The sequence below is a fragment of the Phaseolus vulgaris genome, chromosome 11, assembly GCF_051622355.1.
Source record: "Phaseolus vulgaris cultivar YP4 chromosome 11, ASM5162235v1, whole genome shotgun sequence".
Classification (NCBI taxonomy): Eukaryota; Viridiplantae; Streptophyta; class Magnoliopsida; order Fabales; family Fabaceae; genus Phaseolus; species Phaseolus vulgaris.
Genome location: NC_143508.1, coordinates 40,724,321 through 40,742,221, shown reverse-complemented (window position 1 = coordinate 40,742,221; position 17,901 = coordinate 40,724,321). Strand labels below are relative to the sequence as shown.

Genomic DNA, 17,901 nt, shown 5'->3' with positions numbered 1-17,901 from the left:
TGCAGTACATGATGATGTAGATGATGATCGATTGAAGGACATGATTCGTGATGTGGGAGCTGAGTCTTTTGCAGAAGCGCATGGATATGGAAGTATGTAAAGCGATGCAGAGACTCCATTGTATCCTAGATCAACTAACTTCACACGGTTGTCGGCGGTCTTAAGATTGATGAATTTGAAGGCAATAAATGGATGGATTGCTAAAAGCTTCACGAAATTGCTTCAGTTGTTGAAGGATATGCTTCAAGAGGGAAATACTCTACCTAATCGTAATTATGAGGCCAAAATGATTATTTGTCCAATGGGTATAGAGTATAAAAAGATACATGCATGTCCTAATGATTATACATTATACTGAAAAGATTTTGAATTGTTGAAAAGTTGTCCGAGGTGTGGGTTATCCCGTTATAAGTTGAAACAAAAAGATGATGATACTATTGAAGATATAGAAAATCATGGACCCCCAATGAAGGTTATGTGGTATCTTCCCATCATTCCAAGGATGAAGCGTTTGTTTGCAAACCCAAACGATGCTAAGAATCTTAGATGGCATTTAGATGAAAGGAAATGTCATGGCATGTACCGACATCCAACTGATTCTATTCAATGGAAGAAATTTGATGATGAGTTTCCAGAGTTTGGTAAAGAATCAAGAAATATTCGACTTGGTTTAGCTACAGACGGAATGAATTTGTTTGGTAATATCAGTACAAATCACAGTTCATGGCCTGTTTTACTAGTTATTTACAACTTACCTCTTGGATTGTGCATGAAGCGAAAATACATGATGTTGTCTATAATGATATCTGGTCCGAAACAGCCAGGGAATGACATAGATGTTTATCTAAGTCTCCTAATTGAAGATTTGAAGTTAATGTGGGACCAGGGTGTTGAAGTATTTGACGGAGTTGCTAATGAAACTTCCAAGCTTCATGCCATGTTATTTTGCACCATCAATGACTTTCCCGCATATGGTAACTTATCAGGTTATAATGTTAAGGGTCATAAAGCATGTCCAATATGCGAAGAAGACACTACCTCTCAACAATTGAAACATGGAAGGAAGACAGTATATCTTCGACATCGGAGATTTCTTAGAAGTCATCATCCTTACCAGAGGTTGAAAAAAGCCTTTAATGGACACCAAGAGACTAGTGGTCCACCAACTCCATTAATTGGTGTTGAGGTTTACGAAAAGGTAAATAACATGGACCACACCTTCGGTAAGTAAAAAAAAAAGTCATATGTGAAAAACATTTGGAAGAAGAAATCAATATTCTTTGATCTTTCGTACTGGACGAGGTTAGAAGTCAGACATTGTATAGATGTAATGCATGTTGAGAAGAATGTATGTGATAGCTTAATTGGTACACTTCTTAACATTAACGGGAAGACGAAGGATGGTCTAAATGCTCGTTTAGATTTGATTGAGATTAACATACAAGGCCAGTTGGCACCCATAGAAATGGGTAAGCGTACATATTTGCCCCCAACCTGTTACACCATGTCAAAAGATGAAAAATTAGTTTTTGTCAATGTCTAAAGGGTGTGAAAGTGCCACAAGGACATTCCTCAAATGTGAAGATCCTAGTGTCAATGCAAGATTTGAAGTTAATTGGGCTGAAGTCTCCTGATTGCCACATCTTGATGCAACAGTTGTTGCCGGTAGCTATTCGTGGGATCTTACCAAAAAATGTTAGACACACTATAACCCGTTTGTGCTCATTCTTCTCTTCCATCTGTTGTAAAGTCATTGATCCATCAAAACTAGATGAACTTCAAAATGAAATTGTTGTTATCTTGTGTGAATTGGAGATGTTTATTCCTCCATCTTTTTTTGATATCATGGTTCATCTAGGGGTGCATCTGGTAAGAGAGGTTAGATTGTGTGGACCAGTGTACTTAAGACGGATGTATCCTGTTGAGCGGTATAAGAAAATTTTGAAAGGTTATGTGAAAATCATTATCGTCCAGAAGTTTCAATGATTGAAAGGTACATAGCTGAAGAAAGTATTGAATTTTGTTCAGAGTACATGTCAAAAGAAAATCCAATAGGTCTTCCAGCTAATTCATGGCACCACAAGCGTTCTACAAGTAAATGTTTACGTGATGTGAATATTGTAAGCAAATTTTGATCAGAAGTCTTGCAAGCACATTTGTATATATTGAATAACACAGATGAAGTTATACCTTACATAGAAGCTTATAAAGTCATTGTGAAGGCAAATAACCCAAGACAAACAGAGAAATGGGTCTTGATGGAACATAATAGAATTTTCATGCCTTGTTTTAAAGACGAGGTGTTAAAGGATTCAACGGCATCAAAGACTTTGACCTTGTTGGCTACTGGATTGAAGTTTGATGTCATTTCATGTAAAGCGTATGAAGTGAATAATTGTATAGTTTACACGAAGTCTGTGGATGAAAAGAGTACAGTTCAAAATTTTGGTGTTACTCTTGAACCCGAGTCAATGCAGTTTTTGACTTCGAAAGATACAAATCCAGTACATGGATCAATGGCATACTATGGGTTTATAAAAGAGATATGGGAGGTTGACTACACTAAGTTTTTCGTTCCAGTTTTCAAGTGTAATTGGGTTGACAATAAAAGTGGGGTTAAAATTGATGAATCAGGATTCACACTAGTGGACTTTTAAAAGATTGGGTATTGAGATGAGCCATTTATAATGGTTAAACAAGCATATCAGGTTTTCTACGTGAAAGATCCTACGTCAGAACATTCATATGTCGTTTTACACGGGAAAAAACAAGCGGAGACCATGGATGATATTGAAAACGGTGACCCCCGTTCATTCACACCAATGATAATTAATAAAGATAACGATGTACTTGATGATGTACATGCAACCCCCGTTCATTCAACCCACATGTAACCCATAAATACGCATTTAGAATTTTATGTATTATTTTTATATTATTTTAATTCGATGCAGATTAATTAATGTTTGTTACCTAATTTTTTTAATAGAGATATGGATGACGATCAGACTCCAATCAAACCTCGATCTGGAAGAGACAGTAGAGGACCTACAAGATTGAAGCGTCTCACATTGAAACGTGTTGCTGATGAGAAGACACGTGTTGACATTGACGTCAACACTTGAGTGGCTTTTGGTCCAAAAGCAGATGAGTTTATGAGTTATCTTGGAGTTTTTTCTCATGAGAGACTCTCCATTTTGATTAATTCATGGGATGAGGTGTCAGAGGTCGATCGGAACATGATCTGGGAGGATGTTCTGGTAAGCTTTACATTATTATTGTTACCATATAATGCTTTTTAATATTCATTAATTAATTTTAATTTGGTGATGTTATTTTTCAGGCAAACATTGAAATTCCTTATGTGGAACCGCTTCGATCAAAGATTATATCCAATATCGAACTTAAATTTCGTCACTTTAAGTCAAGACTGACTTCAAGATATGTTTTTGACGACCTTAAAGACGAAAATCCATGTTTAAAGTACAAACATATTGATGAAGAGACATGACGTCTTTTTAAAGAAAGTCGTGAAAATGAGGCTTGGATGGTAAGTGAAGTAACTTAACTATTTTTATTTATATAACATTAATAAGTTTATCTTATTTAATTCACTTTGTTTATTTCAATTATGACAGGATCGTCGGAAGAAAGCTCAAGAGATAGCTTTGAAGAATGTTACTACGCACTCGTTCGGGGTATCGAAAACTTGAGCAATCACTGATGGTGGAAAAGGAGCAATCTAGACAGGGGATGTCGTCTGAGAATGTGGAAACAGGGGTCACTTCTCCTCCATCACCACATTTTCGCTATGTAAAATGGAAGAGGGCTCGAATTAAAAAGTCAGGTGCACCAAGTTCTGAGCAATCCGTGGTTATCATCGAAAAAATTGTAAGTTATTTTTAGTTTTTTTCATTTATTTTAAATCGTTAATTATATTAAAAACTGATTTGATTTTGTTCTCTTGCAGGATTCCTTGGAATCCCAAAGTAATTTTGGTTCTGAAGGTCGTTATGATATCCTGGTTGAAGCAATTAGACGACCTGAGCATTGTGGTCGTGTTCGTGCAGCTGGACAAGGGGTTGGAATTAAACTATATTTTGGCGTTTCACAACGAGAGTCATCCTCCTCCCCCAAAGAGAGCGGAACTCAAATGAAGACTAAGATACATGAAGAATTAATGGAGCATATGAGAAATGAGACAGCTCGGATGCGGCTACAGATGAGAAAGGAGAAAGATTGAATGCGACAAGAGTTTCTATCACAACAACTTTGTGCTGAGCTAATTCAACCCCTTATTAGTCCCACTCCCAAGAGCACAAAGGAGAGTTGTGCGACTCCTACAACATCAGGGGATGATATCATTGGGCAGACGAGGGAATGTGAGCTACTGGTGGCGTGAACCTCCGACCGTTTCAGATGTTAGAGTTGATGTCCCGAGCTTTGATTAACCCCAGTCTTCTTTCGTTCTGTTCATCACCAAACGAAAAAAAATCCACCTGGGGTCTTTGGGTTGTGATAAGTTTCATTTTGAGGTGTCGCCTGCAGCGAGCTTCCTCCTAATCTCCTTGTTCTACTGCTTGAGGATCTAAACCTCCTATTCATTTCATTGTTTCATGTTTGCCACCTCCCTTTAAAGGCTTAGCAGGATGGTCATGGGGTCATTTACATTGGTTCCTAAGTTGTTTGTCATGTTTCTTGTACTTACCATAAAGTTCTTTGTCTTTCTCAGCTCCACGGTGGGCGGCAATTGTTCTTGTTTGGGTCGAGAAGGTCTATATTAAAAAATGCGTACCTTGTTGGTCAATTTGTTTATAGAGATGTGTTGACTCTTTATGTTTATGGACATGTATTAATACGATTTTCATGGTTAATGTTGTGACATTATATACAATATTATTTATAATCCTTATTTAATCTGTTATTAAAGTATTTAACCGTGTATAACTGGGAATCACGCAATGTAACGGATGCTTAGCTTACATGGCCGTGAGACTCTCAGTCGTATGTGATACACTAACATTACAAATTTTATTTTTCATTTTAGACTTTTGTGTCCTTCATGAAGAAGTTGTCTAAGAATATATTAACTGTCGAAGATCTATAGATGATAAAAAATGTCTTTGAATAAGCATTCTGATTTGTCACAGGTACCTGTAGCCAATGCTATATTTTTCTGTGGTGAAGGGACAGGTAACCCAGTGATTGAGAGGCTATCAAATTTACAGAAACTATCCGAAATTGTTGTGTCAAAATTTGGTTCTTTGATCAACGCTTGGGTTATTGAGGCTTCTGTTTGTAATGGACATTTTGCTGTCTACAAGGACTTCATACTGTCAATGAATCAATATGGAGAGCCAAGGTCATATGATCCAATGGGTTTCCCCGCATCTACATCAACTGTGTCGCTCTTATCTAACTGCCTTCAAGAACTATGACCTGTTCCCATCTTAAATGGAGTGATAAGCGGCGTGACTGGATAAGGAATGAAAAGGACAAAATGCTGCATCTGCTTGAATCTGAAGTCCCTAAGAGTTTGGGAAAAATAAAAGTTTTCTCAAGGTATTATTTTGCTGATATGCCTCCAAGTATGCAGATGCACTTTGAAATAATAGAAAGTTTAGATGTAAGTTAGTACTTCATACTTTATAGGTCAAATGAAAGATTTCTTAGTTATCAGGATAGATCTAACTAAAGTAAATGGGTTCTACTTGAATGTTTCAAAGAGCACTTTTAGTTTACTTACATTTATCCTGATAATTATGACATTCTTAAGTGGACTAGAAACACTGAATTGTGTCTCTGGAGAAATTGACGGGTTTCATAAAGCTTTCGAGATTAAAAACAATAAGATGATGGAAGTTCACATCGAGATTATAATTTTGAAATTAGATTGAAGTTAATTTGAAGACGTTTTACTTCTGCAAAAGATTAGTTTGTTAGAAGGAGCAAAAATTTCAAGATGACTTCATTGTAAAAAAGATGTTTAGAAAAAAAAGTGATGGTCCAAGCAGAATAGACTCACTAGGCCATTGTGAACCATGGATGCAGCAGCCTGTGATCCTTCCACTGTTGGGAATGGGAGGTGGTCGCTGCTCTGTGAAACCAGCCTCACGCTGTGCCCTCCACTCTAAGAGCCAAGAGACCTTAGCCTTCACTAAAGTCCCCAGACTCAACTCTCAACTTGGAGTGAGCAGGCCAACAAATTGCAAACACAGTCCAACCCAGCAAGCCTCAATGTTGTTCCATCACAGTAATGCTCCCACTTGGGCCACAAGCTGGAGTAACCCAGCTCAGCAATCTGATTCCTTGTCAGTGAAGTTATAAAGACTTTGTGTTTCATTTTCTTTGGGATGTGGGATGTAATTATCTTAAACTTTGTAGTGTAGCCACTCACTTTGTTTTGGGTGTTGCTTTTATATATAGGCATTATTATGTTAGATTGTCTAGTATAGTCTTATGTAGTCACTCTTTTGCTAAAGCATCTAGTATTTGTGTAGATGATATTGGTTAGACCGTCTAGTCTATTTTTTGTTTAAAATATCTAAACATCAAGTCGTTTATTCTTACTAGATTGTTTAGTTGATAAACAGTGTAGACCTCTTGTTTTATAGCAAGCCGTCTATCCACACCCTTGCCTGCCTTTGCCTTTAGGAGAATAATACATGTAATCTGTTTTTTTCTTTTCTTTCCATTTTCCCTTCGCTCCCTTTTTTCTCTTTAAGTTTTCTTGCTGTCATGGAATTCTCCATGAACCTGTAAAATCATCTCTTGAGAGACCATTTTGCATACCATGTTATTAGATTCAAACATTTAATTTAGTCTTATTAGGAAGATGGAAGAGGAGGTTGAAAAAAAAAGAAAATCGGATTGTGGAAAGATGTTTTGGAATCAAAGTAAGATTGTTGGTGGAGACAGAAAAATGAATGAGCTGGGATAAAACTCCAGTCACCACTGCTATTAGCCTCAGAGAAGCTCCTCCGTCATATGGTTGCTCTCCCTCAGAGGAAGCTCATGTACTCATGTACCAAACACTTATACGCTTCTTTATTATTACACCCATTGATTATTGAGTTTAATATAAGTATTGCAGCCACAGGGGTGTTCCATCATCATAATGTCTCCACTTGTAACTCACTTCGGCAATCTAACATCCTTGACAGAAATTATAGGTACCTGAAAAAAAGCCTGTGAGAATAATAATAAATACATTGTAGGTATAAAGAAATGAGTATAGTAATAAATACATTGAAAACATTTAAATGAGTATATTTTTTTATTAACAATAAATAATAAATTAAATTAAATAGATCACGTCATCCAACCCATTTACATATATTAATCAATTTACTATATGTAGGACGAAAAAACCAATATGTAAACATTCTAAACTTATTTGGAGTGGGATGCACCAGGCTCTTGCAGAAGTGCAAGACAAGAGCAATGCCTAAGAGTCCCAATAGCAAGCTATTGTAATGGACACTCTCCCTCAAAAAATAAATTTAATATCGTGTGAATCAATGATCCACATATCAGATATTAAACTGATAAGAACAGATACTACACTTGATCTTAGCCAAAAGGCCGAGAAAGGTATGCTTTAAACAGTATAAGTGCTGAGATTTTATTGTATGAGTTGCAGTTGCTTGTCAGAGTCATGGCTAATGTGGGACCTGGGAGATGATCGTGTGCAGGGCTTCTTTTCAGTTTATATTAAGATTTTATATTAGTCCCTGTGCACAACTGATAAATATATGCAGATTTTATAAGAGGGCTAAAAAATATGAACAATTATGCGTGTTTGGAGAAAGAGTTTGGGGCATTGCAGGATCTTGGTGCAGTTTTCTTTTGCATATATTGATAGACACAAAATCTAGGGTGGCAAGGAGGCCACACTAGTGGCAGATATGATTGACTCTATATACGATACTTTATAACTCGCATAGATCTGACCTGGGCTGTGATTTTTTAAAAAAAATTGTTTTCATTTACAGTAAAGGCCTCCTTCAGCTCACAAAACATCTTCAGCACAAAAATAAGTCAACCAGTAGTTCTACCTGAAAAACAACCAAAACCAACTAACCACTAAGACATATATTAATTTTCTCTAACCATCTACTTTACCATCATTGATGATATATTTAATCAGGAAGAAGCTTAATTTGTATCCTAAAATCTTTGGGCAGAAAAGAAGGATAATAGTTATGTACCAATGATTAGCATCATGACAAGCTATACAGTTCAACAATCAAGTTAGTAATGATAACCAACTGGTTTACTGATGTACACAGTACAAAATCACATTCTCTGGATAATTATACCATGAAATAAATAGCTGGTGAACCACAAGACTAATCAATATGAATATTTAATTTTAAACAATAGTATGAAAATAGTTTGTATTTTGCTATTCAAGGTATATATAGATATGCATGCAGAATTATGCAACTGAGAAAGACATTTTGAATGAACTCTAAACCCTAAAATCATACATAACTTATGAAAACAAAAGATATAACTAACTAAGAAACTATGACTCAAACTCCCTTTTGATTCTGTTTTCTGTGGTCTTGTAACTAAGTTTAGCCACAAATAGTAGTTTTATTGTTGAAGTTGTCAAACCGTGTTAAGATATATAATTTGTTTAATTTCTGTTCAATGTTTGTGCTGATTGTTTTATTGATGTTTTGTGTGTAGCTCTAGTTTCCAAAGGTATCACAATGTATCAAATATTTGTGTGACCCATTCACCATAGAAAAACGCTCCTTGTTGTCCTACCAAAGGTCCTTCACATTCTCTGCATACATGACGGTGGAGCACTACTTTGGTTCAATGGTGTTTAATATCTAAGAAACAAACATGGATTGAACTGTACACCAATTTTTTGTCCTCTTTTGGTATCTTATGGGTTCATCGAGGAAACCCCACTTTCGTCATGCACGTAGTGAGACCTTCACTGTTCACATCCATTAGTTGCAGTTTTCGTCATGCAATTGCATTGCCAGATCACATTCCCAGGATTGTCACTTGCATTCAAATCATAAAAGGTGATGGACTGTTCTTGACACCATCCCTTGAGTCTTCACATTCTCCATAATATGAGACATCTTGCCTTCATCTGCCATTTTAACCGTGAAAGTTTACCTATACGTGATGTTGGAGATACAACTTACTTGATATGTGTATGATATGTTGGAATCTCTCGTTATGTTTAAATGACTTTTTCTTATGTAGCAACCAAGATAATAATTGAATAATATAAATTTACGAAAAAGACACCAGAGTCGTCGTCATAATTTATTAAAGAAACATTATAAAACCTTTAAGAAAAGAATAGTCTTCAAAACATGGATTCAAATGTAGATTTCGTGAATGAAAGATCACTCTACGATAATTGTCTTCAAACAATAACTTTTAATTAAATTAACTTTTAATTGAATAAAAATATATGTAAAAACTATTTTTTAGTTATTTTTTAAATTAAATTAACTTTTCAAAAAAAAAAATTCTCCTAAAATTAAATAAAGATATATGTAAAACCTATTTTTTAGAAACGAGAAAGTTAAAACTATTAATTAAAGTCAAAACTTTAAAATAAAGTTTAATTACAAATGTTATTAGTTGATATTAAAGAAAGTAGTAGACGCTATTCATAAGTGAAGACATCAAAGTAATGCACTTATTAAGATTAATATAAATAACAATGAAATTAATTCATTTGTGAGACAATTAATAAACATTTAGAAATTATGAGATGTCGAGTCATCCGGGCTCGAGCCGATGTCGAGTCATCCGGGCTCAAGCCGATGTCGAGTGGAGCGGGCCCGGGTCAATGTTGAGCCGATTGGACCCCGGTTAATGTCGAGCCAAGCGGGCCCGGATGCGGCAGAGAAGAAGGAAGTTCAATGAGGAGAGGAGACAGGCGATTAGGGATGAAACGCAGAAGCTCCTCGCCGTAGGCCATATCAGGGAGGTTCAGTACCCTGAGTGGTTGGCTAATGTCGTGCTGGTGAAGAAAAGTAACGGGAAGTGGCGCATGTGCGTCGACTTCACTGACCTGAACAAGGCTTGTCCAAAGGATTCATATCCTTTGCCAAGCATAGATGCCCTGGTCGACAGTGCAGCAGGGTGCAAGTTGCTGAGTTTTCTGGACGCCTTCTCGGGGTATAACCAGATAAAGATGCATCCTATGGATGAAGAGAAAATTGCCTTCATGATCGAGAGGTCGTGCTACTGTTACAAGGTGATGCCCTTTGGGCTGAAGAATGCGGGGGCCACGTACCAAAGATTGATGGATAAGGTACTTGCACCAATGCTGGGAAGGAATGTGCAAGCGTACGTAGATGATATGGTCGTGACCTCGCCAGAAAAGAGCAAGAACGTCTCGGATCTGGAGGAGTTGTTCACCACAATCGCCAAGTTCAGATTAAAGCTGAACCCCGAGAAGTGCATTTTCGGCGTGGAGGCAGGGAAATTCTTGGGTTTCCTTTTGACTGAAAGAGGAATAGAGGCAAATCCTGATAAGTGTGTTGCCATATTGGCGATGAGGAGCCCGGCTACCATGAAGGAGGTGCAGCAACTTACAGGTCGGATGGCCGCCCTGTCTCGTTTCGTATCAGCTAGCGGAGAGAAAGGCCATCCGTACTTCAATGTTTAAGGCGAAACAACAAGTTTGTCTGGTCGAAGGAGTGTGAAGAAGCCTTCGTGAAGCTTAAAGAGTACTTGGCGAGCCCGCCGGTTTTGTGCAGACCCTTAGTAGGAACCCCTCTCAGGTTGTATTTTGCTGTGACTGAGAGGGCGGTGAGTGCGGTGCTCGCCCAAGATCAAGACCAGGCTCAGAAGCCTATTTATTTCGTCAGCAAGGTATTGCAAGGCCCGGAGGTGAGGTATCAGGCCTTGGAGAAAGCTGCACTAGCTGTAGTATTTTCGACGAGGAGGTTGCGCCACTATTTTCACAGTTTTACAGTGTTGGTGATGACCGACTTGCCCATCCAGAAAGTCCTGAAGAAGCCTGATGTAGCTGGGAGAATGGTGAAGTGGGCGGTGGAGCTGTCAGAGTTCGACATCAAATATGAGCCCCGAGGACCGATCAAAGGGCAGATTTTCGCTGATTTTGTGGTCGAGCTCTCGTCAGAAGCAGCACGAGTTGAAGGAGATGATTTTCGTTGGGTACTCTCGGTGGACGGATCGTCAAACCAGCAGGGTAGCGGTGCTGGAGTCATTCTAGAAGGGCCCAACAACATGCTGATAGAACAATCCCTGAGGTTTGCCTTCAAAGCCAGCAACAATCAAGCAGAGTATGAAGTGTTGATCGCCGGAATCTTGCTGGCCAAGGAGATGGGGGCTAGGGTGTTGATGGCTAAGAGTGACTCGTTATTAGTCACGGGACAAGTAACAGGCGAGTTCCAGGCCAAGGATCCACAAATGGCGGCTTACTTGGAGTATGTGCAGGAGTTGAAGAGTTCCTTTGTCTCATTTGAAGTGGTGCATGTGCCCAGAGAGCAAAATGCCCGAGCAGACTTGCTAGCCAAGCTCGCCAGTTCGGGCAAGGGGGGTAGGCAAAGGACAGTGATCCAAGAAACTCTGAAGACGCCTAGAGCATTTGTGGCAGACCACCTGGTTCTTCAGATAAGCAAGTCGACGGAGAAAGCGGCGAGGAGTCACAGGTCCTTGACTCAGGAGACCTTGAGATCGCCGAGAATAAGAGCATGTCGGGGGGAGAGGGTGAACATGACGCAGGTCTGCGCTACGCATGAGCCAGACACATGGATAACCCAGTACCAGCGCTGCCTGGCAGATGGCCTTCTCTCGCTGAATCCGACGGAGGCTAGGAAGATAAAGAAGAACTCCAGCAAGTTCACCATGATAGATGGCGAGCTGTATAGGTTTGGATTACACACCCACTCCTAGAATGTGTGCACGGAGAAAAATGCACTAGAATCATGGCCGAGCTCCATGAAGGGATATGTGGAAGTCACGTCGAGGGTCGAGCTCTGGCTGCAAGAACTCTCCGTGCAGGTTATTACTGGCCAACAATGAGGGAGGACTGCAAGAAGTATGCACAGTGTTGCAAGCAATGTCAGCAGCACGCCGATTGGCACAAGGCGCCTCCAGAGGAGTTAAAGTCAATTTACAGCCCTTGGCCGTTTCATACGTGGGGAATTGACATTCTGGGACCTTTCCCATTGGCGATCAGGCAGATGAAGTACTTGGTGGTGGCGATTGAATACTTCACCAAGTGGATCGAAGCAGAACCAGTAGCCCAGATCACCGCACACAAGATCAAGAGTTTTCTATGGAAGAACATCGTGTGCCGGTTTGGTGTGCCTAAGTGCCTGGTGTCAGACAATGGGACTCAGTTTGCAAGTCACCTACTGAAAAAGTTGTGCGAAGAAGTGAGAATACAGCAGGTGTTTGCATCCGTCGAGCACCCTCAGACAAATGGCCAAGTAGAGTCCGCCAATCGGGTGTTGCTAAGAGGCTTGAAGAGAAGGCTAGAGAAAGCCAAGGGATCGTGGGCTGAAGAGGTACCCCGCATAGTTTGGGCGTACCACACCACCGAGCAGTCAGGAACCCACGAGACCCCGTTCAGCTTGGTCTATGGATGTGATGCAATGATTCCAGTGGAAATACAGGAGAGCTCGCCGAGATTCCAGAATTTTGTGGCGGAAGACTCGAACGAAGAAAGAAGGTTGAATCTGGATTTGCTGGATGAGGTCAGGGAGGAGGCAAGGGTAAAGGCTGAGGCAGTGAAAAGGAGGATTGAGCGAAGGTATAACTCGAAGGTGATGCCAAGGCAGTTTAGAGAGGGCGACCTGGTGATGAGGAAGGCCCACCAGTACGAGATAGAAACACAAGTTATCGCCTAAGTGGACAGGACCATTCAGAATAACCGAGGCGCTCGGGAACGGCGCCTACCGCTTAGAGACGTTGGAAGGAGGGGCGATTCCTCGCACCTGGAACGCCACACACCTCAAATTATATTACAGTTAAATCTTTGTAAGTAAAAACGAACATGAAGAGATTTGCAAGCTTTCTGTTAAAACCGTTTGAAGGGGGCACTCTTTTTTCCCTAAGGAAGGTTTTTAATGAGGTCACCCAATAAAGAAGAGTTTTCAAAGAGTTTAAAGCTTATAAGATTGCATGCTTGTTGTGTCGAAAGTTTTAGAAAAAAAGACCTTATCACTCGTATGTGATTCAAGGCAAGTTTAAAGTTATGCTGCATGCTTTCTAAGTAAAAGTTTTAAAATCCCCATCGCTTTTCGGCGATTGGCGGCATCAGTTAAAGTTTTAAAGTCCCCATCGTTTTTCGGCGATTGGCGGCATCAGTTAAAGTTTTAAAGTCCTCATCGTCTTTCGGCGATCGGAGGCACCAACGATGATTAAAGACCTCAGCGCTCTTGTGCGTTTGGAGGCGAGAAAGAGTAAAAGACCTCCTCGCCCTCGAGCGAGTGCAGGCGAGAAAGAGTAAAAGACCTCCTCGCCCTCGAGCAAATGCAGGCGAGAAAGAGAAAAGGTCCTCAGTGCATCCAGGGGGGAGGAGATGTACACCCTGGGCAAGTTGAGGCACCAGAAAAAGACCTTCTCGCCGTTGAGCGAGTTCAGGCAAGAAAAAGACCTTCTCGCCGTTGAGCGAGTTCAGGCAAGAAAAAGTCCTTCTCGCCGCAGGCCAGAAAAAGTCCTTCTCGCCGTTGAGCGAGTTCAGGCAAGATAAAGTCCTTCTCGTCGTTGAGCGAGTTCAGGCGAGAAAAAGTCCTCCTCACCTCAGAGTGAGTTCAGGCAAGATGAACTTAAAGGTCAGAGGTGTTCGTGACCTTAAACGGCGGGAAGGGAAGGAAAACGCCTCTCCCCATTTAAGCAAAACATCAATATTGACTTAGTAAGACCGGAGAAAACTTCCACGCTTGTAGGCGGTGTGAAGACAGATAAAATCCTTCTCGTCTTGAACGAGTTCAGGTATGGCGTGAAGGGTGAAAGAAGTTTAAAAGATAGCTAAGGTAAGTTCAAAGAGAACACCTCGCTGTCCAGCTTATTGTTCTGAAACTCAGGGAGGTAGAGAAGGATCCGAAAGGCGCCTCTACCCCCCAGATGAGGGAACAATAGCCAAGTTACGAAGGCAAAGAAAGCTTACATCGCCAGAACTCTATGGCGATCAGAAGAATTCCAAGCGATGACAGGAGTAAAGGCTAACCTTGCCGGGCAGATCAGGTAAACTATATTGTGATACCAGTTTAAGTTAAAACCTGCTGCCAAGTAAGTGGATTATGTTGAGGTTTGTTGCCTTAAGTATGTAAGTTGTATTAAATGTCATCATTTGAGAGTTAATAGTTGCTCAAATTTTACTTCAATTTAACAGTTTGATAAATTGTTATAAGATTAACAGTTTGCTCGAGTTCAAAGCAGTGAGTGAACGGTTAAACCCGAGGAATTGCTAAGTTAATTTGTTTAAGCGAGTTCTACCGGTTATGTTGGTTAATCACATAGCGAGTAAGAGGCGTTTGAGGCACGACATTAGAAAACAACATCTTAAGCAGAAGGAGTTATATAAAGCAATGTCAGTTCAAGTACATACGAAGAAGAATTACATATAAAAGTTCTTACAAACAGAAATGAGCACCAAGTTTCAAAAAACAAAATGATGGAGGGAGGCAATTAATCTTCATAGGGCACGATCTTCCCATCCACCACTTCGTTGCAGATTGACACCATGGAGAGATCGAGCTCGGGATATTGGCACGAGACTTGCTCCAAAGCGGCGTCGAACCCGACGGAAAGGACTTGGGCAGAGCTTTGCTCGAGCTCTTGAGCTTGTTTCTTCAGCTCGTCGGTTTGCTTCTTCAGCCCTTCAGTTTCTTCACGAGCCCGAGCAAGCTCTTCAGCAGCCTTTTTGTTTTCCTCCCGAACCTGGGCCAGCTCTGCAGCAATCTTTATGTTTTCCTCTTGAGTTTTGGCGAGCTCAGCTTTGGTGTCGTCCCTCTCCTTCTCGACCTTCCCAAAGAGGACCTCCCGATCTGCCGACCTCTTTTCAAGGTTTTCCACCTTGGCCGCATCTGCTTTCATTGCAGCCTCCAAGTTGGCCACCTTGAGCCTGTAAGGTACAAGCTTACTCTCCAGCTCGATTTTCTCTTGAGCCTGGAGGTGCAGTTTTTGGCGCAGATCAGAGGCCTCCTTGCGCGCGCCTCTTAGTTTAGCATCCATGGCGTCCTCCAGCCTTGAATGGTCAATTTCCGCCATCATCAGAATGCAAGAAAGCTTCTCCGCCTCCATCCTTATCAGGCGGTTTGACTCCTTGAGCGCCGCATTCTCATCTTGGAGCTTCTTGTTCGAGTTCTTCACAGCCTTCGTTATAATTGAGGGGAGATCCTCTGCCATCATCTTCAGTTTGGCTGTGAAGGGTCCCCAGATCTCTTCGATGGAGGGGGGGAAGTTTGAAGTTGTTGCTGGTGGAGGTGCTAGAGGAGCTTGGTGCTGACTTTCACCACCACCCTCTTGAGTTTGAAGGGCGAGAGGGGTTTCCTAGCGTGGTGGTGAAGTCGGAGACTCAGTTATCAAAATTGGCGAGTTATGGTCACCTTCATCTCCTCCTGGTGCAGCCCCAGCGATAGAGGTGGTTGAAGGAGGACCCTCTCCAGCAGATACAAATGGCGTGGAGGCGCTTGGAGGATTCTAAATGAAGTTTGGGTCGTTGCTTTCAACCACGGGGGGTGCGACGGCCAAGGGAGTTGCTTGGACTGGTTGTGTTGGAGCTGGAGGTGAGGGCGGTGTTGGAGTTGGGAGTGCAGGTGGTGAAGAGGGAGCCACCCTTGTTCTTTTGGTGACAAAGCCATCCTCAGTCACCTCGTCATCTTCTTCTTCTTCTTGTACTACTTGAGGAGTTTTCCTCTTTGGCTTCCTCAAGACAAGCTTTTTTCTTTGAGGGGCGGCTAGTGCCTCCGAAGGAGTTGGACCTTGGGGAGGAGTTCTGCCCTAAGCAACGGCGATCTCCACTACCGAGTTGGGTACGGTTTGGGAGCCCGTCGCTAGCTTGTGAGATCGGGCGATCGCCCTCAGTTCAGCTAGTTTTCCTTTTTCCAACATGAAGTCTGCACAGGGTAGAAAATAGATGAGTAAGCACAAAAGCAGAAGCAAGATATACAAGTATATGCACATAGGAATAACGCAAGCAAGTGGCACATGGATTCAAAATCAAGACCAATACAGAACAAGCAGAACGCCAAAGAATGGAATGGTAGAAACGCTAAGTTACTTCCAGCACAAAACAAGAGTCTTGGTGCTGGGGTAGGGGCTAACCTATGTGAGCTTCAAGTTGGCCCTCGGAGAACTCGAAGGAGATGATTGAGGCGGTAGGGAAGGTGATGTTGGCAGCTGCTACGCTCTTCCAGAAAAGGTAGAGATCTTTGTCTAGCTCGCCCATGTTGTCGGGACTCCTTGGCCTCCTGAAGCATTCTTTGGAGTCTTTGTTCCCCTTGTGTACCCAGTACAAGGGGAAACCGTCGAGCAGTGAGGGGTCTTGCTCGTTTGGGCGCACCTTGATGAACTTTCCTTTCCAGTCTTTGTAAGATTGCTGGAAGATTGAGAGGATTGACCTCCCAGCAATCCCGTTTAAGCTAATCCAGAGGCGGTCTCCGGGATTCTTAGCCTCGAAAAGGAAAAGAAAGACATCTACTGAAGCCGGCAGCCCCAGGTGTGCGCAGATGATTTGGAACGCCCTTACAAACGCCCAGCTGTTGGGATGAAGCTGGGCGTGGGCGATATCGAGCTCGGTTAGCAGCTCTCTCTCGAAGCGAGTAAAGGGAAGTCTGAGCTTCACTTTCTTAAAAAAGGTGGCGTAGAGGAAGCAGAACAACTCGCCGTTGTTCCCTTTGTCGTCCGCACAGATCGGCTCATCCGGGAAGCAGGGCAGCACGGCCACCTTGCTATCATGTTCCTTGTGGAAGGAGAGGTCGGACTGGTCTCCTTTCCTTAGTCGGAGCATGCCCAACTCCGTGTTTATTGAAGAAGTCTCTTTTAACAAGAGTGGGGTGGCCCAAGGGTAGAGTTCCTTGTAATCTTTTGGAGGCAGGGAGGCTCCTCCAGCGATCGGTGGAGTTGCCTGAGCGGGATTGGCGTGAGAAGAAGCAGGCCTCTCAGCCTGGTTAGAAGGAGCATCAGAGGCTCGTGGTGAATTGCGCGCTGGTGGAGGATTTGCCCCAGGAGCAACCCTACGCGCTTGGGGTGGAGGGTTTCGCGACGAAGAAGGAGGGTTCACGGTGGATTTTGTGTGAGCCATCGCAGGAACTGCAAAGGAAAATGAAAGGGATGAAACAAAGCCAACAAAACGACTCGATTGAGAACGAAGAAGACAGAGCGAACGAACAAGAGTTCGCTGGGATGAACGTGACAAAGAACAAAGCCCTAAGCTACGAGAGAAGGAGAAAAGGAAAAAACAGCCCACAACGTATGCTTCAGACAGATAATGGATGATGCGAATCAGTTAAAATGCAGCAAATATCAACAGAAGAAGTAAAAGGGGTACCTTTTTGTGATCGGATGAGCGTGGAAGAGAGTTGGAGATTGAGAGAGTTGAGAAGCTTCGTGGGTTCGCAGAGAAAAACTTAGAACGTTTGAGAGTGTAGAAAGATGATGGAACAGTGGAAGTGCAAGGGGTTTAAGGGTTTTCCGAACATTTTCGGAAGCGCAAACGACAGCTGAAGATGACCGTTGATGAAGCCACGTGTCGAGCGATTAGAAAAAGGGGTTTGGTCGAGCGTCAGGAAAGCAGAGGGTACGGACGTTCGGAATTCCGTGTCAGCGCCACGTAGATCGACGGTGATGTGACCTCTTAGTCTTTTCGCTGGACAAGTCTTCGCTTAAGACTGGGGGGCTTGTGTACCGACCCGGTAGTCGGGAGTGATGACGTGG

At 42.0% G+C, this 17,901-nt stretch overlaps 2 non-coding genes across 2 annotated transcripts; both read right to left on the bottom strand.

Moving 5' to 3' along the window:
• Nucleotides 1–5,994: 5,994 nt before the first annotated feature.
• LOC150023249 (signal recognition particle RNA) lies at nucleotides 5,995–6,298 on the bottom strand. The gene has a single exon (XR_016518004.1).
• Nucleotides 6,299–7,401: 1,103 nt separating this feature from the next.
• LOC137811770 (U2 spliceosomal RNA) lies at nucleotides 7,402–7,597 on the bottom strand. Its single transcript, XR_011081144.1, has one exon. It is a non-coding gene; the product is annotated as a U2 spliceosomal RNA (small nuclear RNA).
• Nucleotides 7,598–17,901: the final 10,304 nt, after the last annotated feature.